This window comes from Carlito syrichta, unplaced genomic scaffold (genome assembly GCF_000164805.1).
Source record: "Carlito syrichta isolate Samal-C Ts95f unplaced genomic scaffold, Tarsius_syrichta-2.0.1 Scaffold303092, whole genome shotgun sequence".
NCBI lineage: Eukaryota > Metazoa > Chordata > Mammalia > Primates > Tarsiidae > Carlito > Carlito syrichta.
The window spans coordinates 198869-206843 of record NW_007247188.1 but is presented as its reverse complement, the minus strand read 5'-3'; positions in this window follow the sequence as shown (position 1 = coordinate 206843).

Sequence of the window (7975 nt, the reverse complement as noted above, 5' to 3'; positions counted from 1 at the left end):
AAAAAAAAAAAAAAAAAAATAGTAAGCAAAATATCACCAGATCACAATTATGATAGATACTTAAAGAGAATTTGATAAAAATTGAGCAGTAACCACAAAACACTGGACAACTTAATTTTAAATAGTAAACATCAGAATTATGCCCATAAAAATCATAAGCATAAGAGGACATTTCTTATTATAGCTACTATTCAATAGTGACTTGGATCTTCTAGATAACAAAATATAAGGAAAACACACACACACACACACACGCACACACACACACACATTAGAAAGGATAAAATAGAAATTAAAAGATAAAATATGTTGTTAGATGATAAAATGTGTAGGTAATATGATTTTATATTTGTAAATTCCAAGAGAATCAAAGGGGGAAAAAAACTAAAAAGAGGTCAGTAAAATTACTAGTGTAAAAAAATGAATATAAAAAGTTTACCTTTCCCATACATATTTTCAATATATAGGAATTCTACTAAACAAAAAGTGAGATTTCCACAAACTATGGATAAGTAAAAATGTACATCACTTAGAGACACTTAGTTTCTTATCCTCCATGAAACTCATTAAAAAAAAAATAGCAGACAAAAAATAAAGTCACACCTTTGATGAAACTCGGTAAAACATTTGAACCTCAACCATAATATATATAAAGATAAATAACTAAGTGCCATTAAGATTGGACCAGGATGTAAAAATGCTAAGAAAGGATACTTGCCATTGGAGATCTTGGGAAGATTGGTGTCTTCCAGTGTAGTGAGTCACACTGAGATGCAAAACCAGTGACTCCTTGTTTTGAAACAGAAAAAGATCTAGGCACAGAGGCTGAAGGCGGGACTCTCTCAAAATCCTGTTTGTCGGCCGGGCTCGGTGGCTCAGCCTGTAATCCCAGCGCTTTGGGAGGCCGAGGTGAGTGGATTGCCTGAGCCTGCGGGTTCGAGACCCGCCTGGGCAACTTGGCGAGACCTCATCTCTACAATAAATCAAACATTAGCCGGGCGTGGTAGCACGCACCTGTAGTTCCGACTGCTTGGAAGACTGAGGCAGAAGGATCACCGAAGCCCAGCATGTCGAGGCTGCAGTGGCTGGGAGTGGCCACTGCACTCCAGTCTGGGTGACAGTGAGACTCCAACTGAAAAAAAAAAAAAAAATCCTGTTTGTCAACACAAAATAGCAGAGAAGGTAGTACTAAATCTGTTAGTGAGCAGATGGCAGATGAGCCATTATTTCAAGACTGAATCTAAAGATTTGGCAGAGTGAAGAGGAAACTCTGGATGACAGGTTGCCCAGTTCTCATCAGTTGAAGATACGTAAAACTATGGTTCACATAAACCACTCTATCAAACAGCAAATAAGAGAATGTTTACCTTAGCACCAAACACTGAGAACCCATCTGTTTACATTCTCCACCTGCAAATATCTAGTCTTGAAAGAATTCCTCTCAAAGAGAAATAGTGATAAGGAAAGGACCAACATAGAATCTATACAAATATTACAAAAAAGGATAAACTATGTATATGAAAAATTGCAGCTGAGAATACATGACTGAATATTTTTATTACAAAATATAACACTTTTGACTAGAGGTTTCTAGTCAAAAGAGTCACAAAACTTAATTACTTATTTTTAAGTAAGTAAAATGTTGTCTTTAAATATGTGTATAGTTGACCTTCAAACAATATGGGCATTGGGCACCGTAGAGCCCCCATCCAGTTGAAAATTCACGTATAACTTTTGATTCCCCCAAACCTTAACTTACTGTTGACTGGAAACCTTACTCATAAAGTCAAGTAACACATTTTTATGTTATTTATAGTATTTACCATATTCTTACAGTAAAGTAAGCTAGAGAAAAAAATACTTTTAAAAATCATAAGAAAGAGCTGGGCTTATTGGCTCAGCCTGTTATCCCGCGCTTTGGGAGGCTGAGGTGAGTGGATTGCTTGAGCCCGCGGGGTCGAGACCCGCCTGGGCAACTTGGCGAGACCTCATCTCTACAATAAATCAAAAAATCAGCCGGGCGTGGTAGCGCGCACCTGTAGTTTCAGCTACTTGGAAGGCTGAGGCGGAAGGATCGCTGGAACCCAGCAGGTCGAGGCTGCAGTGGCAGGGAGCGGCCACTGCACTCAGTCTGGGTGACAGAGTGAGACTCCAACTCAAAAAAAAAAAAATCATATGAAAGAAAATATATTTACTGTTTATTAAGTGGAAGTGGATCACCATAAAGGTCTTCATCCTCATCATCTTCATGTTGAGTAGGCTGAGGGGGAGGAGAGACTGATCTTGCTGTCTCAGGGGTGGCAGAGGCAGGAGAAGATCCACATGTAAGTGGACCTGTGCAGTTCAAACCCATGCTGTTCAAGGGTCAGCTGTACATTGTGGAATGGTTAATTTGAGCTAATTACTATGTATTACCTTACATACTTTTTAAAGTGAAGACACTTAAAATCTATGCTTTAAGCAATTTTCAAGAATACTACACTTTGTTACTAATTGTAGTCACCATGTTGCTTGTATTTCTCCTGTCTAACTGAAGTTTTGTATCCTTGACAATCTCCCCCTACCCCAGCCCCTGGTAACTACCATTCTATTGTCTACTTGTATGAATTCAAATTTTTTTTTTTAGATTCCATATATAATTGTCTCTCTGTTCCTGGCTTACTTCACTTAATATAATGTCTGCCAGGTTCATCTATGTTCTCACAAATGACAGAATTTTCTTTTTTTTTTAAGACTGAATAGTATTCCATTGGGTATACATACAACATTGTCTTTATACATCAATTCATTGATGGACACTTAGGTTGATTCTATATCTTAGTTATTGTGAATAATGTAGCAGTGAACATGAGACTGTCTCTACACTCTCTTTGATATCTCTTGACATACTAATTTCATTTCCTTCGTATATACATTCAACAGTGAGATTGCAGGATTATATGATAGTTCTATTTTTAATTTTTTTTAAAAGACAAAGTCTTACTGTGTTGTCCAGGCTAGAGTGCAGTGGTGAAATCACAGCTCACTGCAGCCTCAACCTACTGAGCTCAAGAAATCTTCCCATCTCAGCCACCTCAGAGTAGTTAAGGCTACAGGCACGCACCACCACACTTTTATTTTTTTGTAGAGATATGGTCTTGATATCTCCCAGGCTAGTCTTGAACTCCTGGGCTCAAGGCATTCTCCCACCTCGGCGTCCTAAAGCATGGAGGTTACAGGCATTAATCACTGTTCCTGGACTTTCTATTTTAAATTTTTTTAGTATATTGTTCTCCATAATGGCTATACTACTTTATATTCCCACCAGTAGAGTGGAAATGAAAAGTTCCTTTTTCTTCACATCTTCTCCAACACTTATCTTTCATCTTTTTAATAATAGCCATTCTAACAGGTGTGAGATGGTATTTCACTGGGGTTTTAATTTCGTTTCTCTGATTTTGAGCATTTGTTCATATACCTGTTGGTCATTTGTACTTTCTTTTGAGAAATATCTACTCAGATCATTTGCTCATTTTTAATCCGATTATTTGCTTTTTTACTATTGAGTTGTTTGAGTTCTTTATATATTTTGACTATCAATCTTTTATCACATGTATGACTTGCAAATATCTTCTCCCATACCATTTGAAAGACTTAATTTTAAATGACTTCATAGAATCAGAAATGTGAAACAGAGTTACATAATTTCAAGAATAAAATGAAAAGGCCACAAAATATCATTAAAAACTGGGCTAGCCTGGCACGGTGGCTCACGCCTGTAATCCCAGCACTTTGGGAGGTGGAGGTGAGAGGATTGCCTGAATCCAGGGGTTCAAGACAAACCTGAGCAACTTGGCAAGACCTCATCTCTACAATAAATCAAAAAATTAGCAGGGTGTGGTGGCATGTGCCTGTAGTTCCAGCTACTTGGAAGGCTGAGGTGGAAGGATCACCTGAACCCAGCGGGTCGAGGTGCAGTGGCCACGAGCGTGCCACCACACATCAACCTGGGTGACAGAGTGAGACTTCAACTCAAAAAAAAAAAGCAAAACAAAAAACTGAGCTGGAGTGCTGGGCGCAGTGGCTAATGCCTGTAATCCTAGCACTTTGAGAGGTAGAGGTGAGAGGATCATGAGTCCAGGGGTTCAAGACCAGCCTGGGCAACTTGGCAAGACTTCATCTCTACAATAAATCAAAGAAATTAGCAGGGCATGGTGGTGCACACCTGTGGCTCCAGCTACTTGGAAGACTGAGGCAGAAGGGTCACCTGAGTCCAGCAAGTCGAGGCTGCAGTGGCCATGAGTGTGCCACTGCACTCCAGCTTGGATGACAGAGTGAGATTCCTACACAAAACAAAACAAAACAACAACAACAACAACAACAAAACGGAGCTGGCACAACCAATAAAATAAATTGAGGAGAAATATAAATTCACCATGGAAATCAAGGCTACATTGGAAGCAGTAAAAAGGCAGACAGACCCTACTCACATACAGTCAAGAACAAGAAGAAACACTTGAAAAGGTTGAGAAAAGTAAATGAAAAAGAACAAAGAATTTAAAAGAATTAGAAAAGTATAACTTTGGAATACAGAAAAAGAAGATCTGACATACTCCTAATAGATGCCCTCAAGGATACCAAGTAGATAGAAAAGGAAAAAAAAAATCCAAAGAAATAATTCAAGAAAAAAAAAGTTGAGACACAAATAAATTTTAGATTTTGACTTTGAGTTTGTCTTCAGTCAGTGGCACATCAAGGACAGCAGGTGAGCAATGGGGGTGGTTTGTCCAGATTGTAAGACTGAAATTTTGGACTCTTATTATTACATATGTAGTTTTTTTTAACGTTTAAATTTTATTTTAAAGATGTGGAGTACAATTCAGGAGTAGGTATACAAGTGGTCATTGTACAGGTAAAGTTTGGGCCTCCCTTTGATTCCCACTTTGCCTGGTTTGAGATCAGGTGCACTTATTGATGTTATGTTCCCCTCACCCCCACCTGGCAGTATCCTGCTACTGCCAATCCCTTTCTTATAGTACTATGGTAAATGTTCAGGGTCCACCTATGAGTGAGAATATGTGGTATTCTTTTCTTTGTTTCTGTGATAGATCACTGAGTACAATTGACTCTAAATCCATCCAAGTTGCTGTGAAGTCCATATGTTTGTCCTTCTTTATGACTTGTGTAATATTCCATTGTGTATACATACAACATTTTTTTATCCATTCCAGTTTCAGTGAGCAGCATGGTTGGTTCCATGTTTTTGCTATTGTGAATAGTGCTGCAATAAACATGTATGTGCAGGTATCTTCTTTGTAGAACGTTTTGAGTTGCTCTGGGTCTACTCTGAGTAGGGGGATTGCTGGGTCATATGGAAGGTCAATGTCTAGTTCTTTTAGAAATCGCCACACTGTTTTCCAAAGAGGTTGCACTAATTTGCATTCCCACCAGCAGTGGAGAAACGTTCCTTTTCCTCCACAACCTCGCAAGTATCTGTCGATGTTTGTTTTATTAATGATGGCCATTTTTAGGGGGGTTAGGTGGTATCTCAATGTGGTTTTGATTTGCATTTCTCTGATGATTAGTGAGGCTGAGCACTTTTTCATGTGTCTGTTGGCTGCCCATATATCTTCTCTTAAAACATGTCTATCAAAAAAAAAAAAAGACATGTCTATCCATGTCTTTTGCCCACTTTTTCGTGGGGCTGTTTGTTTTTTTCCTTTCAGTCATGTTTAGGTTCCTTATATATCCTGGCTGTTAAGCCTTCATCAGGTATACAGTTGGCAAATATTTTTTCCCATTCTGCAGGCTGTCTCTAGACTCTCTTGACAGTTTCTTTTGCTTTGCAGAAGCTATTCAGTTTGATGAGATCCCACATGTCTATCTTATCTCTTATGGCATGGGCACTTGGGGTTTTGATCAGGAATTGATTGCCAGTTCCAACTTCCATAAGGGTGTCTCCTGCAATTTCTAAGGTTCTTATAGTCTGAGGTTTTACATTTAGGTCTTTGATTCATTTAGAGTTGATTTTTGTGTATGGTGATAGGTAGGGTCCTGTTTCAATCTTCTGCAATTGGTCAGTCAGTTTTCCCAGCACCATTTACTGAATAGGTTCTTCTCTCCCCAATGGTTGTTGGTGGAGGCTTTGTCAAAGATGAGTTGGTTAAGAAATTGAGGTTTTGCTTCCAGAATATCTATCCTGTTCCATTGATCCATATGCCTATTCTTGTACCAATACCAGGCTGTTTTGATTATTGTAGCCTAATAGTAAAGTTTAAAGTCTGAAAGTGTGATACCTCCTGCTTCGTTTCTTTTGCTGAGGATTGTTTTGGCTATTCATGGTCATTTATGTTTACATATGAATTTCTGTACTGTCATTTCCAGGTCTGAGAAGAGTGATGTTGGTAACTTAATGGGTATTGAGTTGAATCTGTAGATTGCCTTTGGTAGGATGGACGTCTTAACAATGTTGACTCTTCCAAGCCATGAACATGGAATATTTTTCCCTTTGTGTCTTCTTGGATTTCTTTGGGCAATGTTTTGTAGCTTTCATTGTAAAGGTCTTTCACTTATCTGGTTGGGGAAATGCTGAGGCATTTCATTTTGTGTGTGTGTGTGTGTGTGTGGCTATTGTGAATGGGATTGTGCTTTTTATTTGGTTCTCTGTCTGCTTGTTGTTGGCGTATAAGAATGTGACAGTATTTTGCACATTTATTTTGTACCCCTGGAGACTTTGCCAAAGTTCTTTATCAGTGGCAGCAAGTTTTTTACAGATTCCTTTGGATTTTCAAGGTATAGGAACATATCATTGGCAAAGAGGAATAACTTAACTTCTTCTTTTCCTATTTGGGTACCCCTGATTTCCTTCTCTTGTCTAATTGCTCTAGCTAGGCCTTCCAACACAATGTTGAACAAGACGGGTGAGAGTGGGCAACCCTGTCTCAGTCCAGTTTTCAGGGAAATATCATGTAGTATTTAGAATAAAAGAGTTAGCTCTTCTCCACTTGACACTTATTTGACCAACGTGGGGTATGACTTTTAGTTCTAGGGCTATACTTTCAAAGTGAAATAGAAAAGTTTTTATAGAAAGATAATTTTTGAAAAAATAGTACCTAACTATAAAAAGTAAACACAGCATAGAGTTAGAGTTCAGATTCATAAAGAAAGGTCCAAGACACTTTAGACCTTTTTGGAGAAAAACTAGCTTTGGTAATGGAAACTTGAGAAAGAAATTATGTAATGATTTGTTATTGGTAAAGAGTTTATGTTAAAAAAAAAGGAACAACACAAGTGTATGTTGTGTATCAATAACGCTTTAGTCACTTTATGTCCCTAAAACTTAGCTAGGTACTTGAGAAGCAATTATTGAATGATACATATCTCTACTCTCAAAGAGTGCCCACTTTATTAAACTTGATTTGAGTACTTTGTTAACCTATGTAACAGGATTAATATTTGCTTAATGTAATTGTGATACCCTATCTGTTCATTTAGTTTTCATAAATACCTAATATACTCCCAGATAATAATCTTAAACATTAATAAAAGCATTTTAAAGTACAATATTATTTTTATGACACTTCTTTGGTTAGTATCAGATTTACTAGTTTCTTGTTTGACCTTGAGATCTCTAATGAGGTATTATACAATATGACTAAAAATCTTTGGAATTTACAGCTTAAGGTCAAGTTTAATTGGAGGACTTTATAACAATAGTCTTGGCAATAGAACCTAAGCAGAAATTAGAGCTGTGTTTTTGCATACAGTTCCCTTAAAGTTATACCTGTGCTTAACTAAAATTCTAGAGTTGCCTGAATAAGGAGAATCTATGGGACATTTCTGAAAATAACAGAATGAAATATTAGCGATGAAAGCCATCTAAAGAGACGTTTTGTTAATTCTCAATTTTTTTTTTAGTTGGAGTCTCACTCGGTCACCCAGACTGGAGTGCAGTGGCCGCTCCCGGCTACCGCAGCCTCACCTGCTGGGCTCCAGC